A 1,144-nucleotide genomic window follows, 5' to 3' on the forward strand; every position below is an offset into this window, starting at 1 on the left:
TCTATATTTATATCTATATCTATATTTATATTTGACATATGGGTAAAGGGCACAGCCGAGCAGAAGGGTGTTGGCGTCCTGGCACCTGGGTACATTGGGGTGCAGGCTCTGTGGGGTGGCTTTGGCCATCAGCTCAAGGCAGGAATCTTCATTTCCAGCTCTTGGCTGTGGCTGCCGAGGCGTTAACATTATGGCGAGCTAACAGCTTTTGTTAACATAAGGCTGTGCTAAGAGCTTTAAACTGCTCTAGAAGCGATGCCCAGCGTGTCTCAGGATGTGCTCTCTGCTTGTCCGGGCTGGCCAAAAGCAGGGCTGATCCTCTGGGGAGGAGAGGAATGAGGGTGGTGCCCCTGCGGTCGTGGCCGAAACCCTCGGCAGCCTTTGCACAAAAGCTTTCTTGCACAAAAGGCTTCCAGGTCTGGCGTTACCTTTGCAGAGCTGCGCATCCAGACCCTTCAGCGCGCCAAAACCTGCACCCGGGGCAGTGCGGGGGTACCCAGGGCACCCTGCATCGCTCTCCATGCATCCCAGGGCTTTCCCCTGCTGAGGCCTCTGGACTCGGATCCGTCTTTGGATGCGGTGACCCCGTTGTCAGGCAGGTTTCCTTGGGAGGCTCCTCACCCAGCTTTGCGTTTGGGTAAACTATGAAATATGTATGAGCTTCGCAGAACTGCAGAGTAACCAAAATTGCACCCTTTCAGGAAGGGAGCTGGAGCGCAGCTCTGCATTGGACTGCAGTGAGCCCAGCGCGTGCAGGACCTCTATGGTGCTGCCAGGACCTGGGGCTGGGAGAGGGGGCGGTGAATTCCTGGGGAGGCAATTTCCAAACGCCTCCGGGCCCAGGGGGAAGCGTGAAGCTCAAGTTGCTCACCCTGGGTACGTACGGCCCCGGGAAATGTCACAGCCGGCTGGGCTGGCAGCATCAGGGTCCAGTTGGAGGCCTGGATCCAGTGGGGTCCCCCAGGGGTGGGTACTGGCACCAGGACTATTCAAAATCTTCATCAACGACCTGGACAAGGGAACAGAGGGCACTGCCAGCAAGTTTGGGGATGTCACCAAACTGGGAGGAGTGGTGACACTGCAGAGGCTGTGCTGCCACTGAGATCTGGACAGGATGGAGAGCCGGGGGGGGAAAAGGTGAAGG

Source organism: Mesitornis unicolor, unplaced genomic scaffold (genome assembly GCF_000695765.1).
Source record: "Mesitornis unicolor isolate BGI_N332 unplaced genomic scaffold, ASM69576v1 scaffold16721, whole genome shotgun sequence".
Taxonomy (NCBI): Eukaryota; Metazoa; Chordata; class Aves; order Mesitornithiformes; family Mesitornithidae; genus Mesitornis; species Mesitornis unicolor.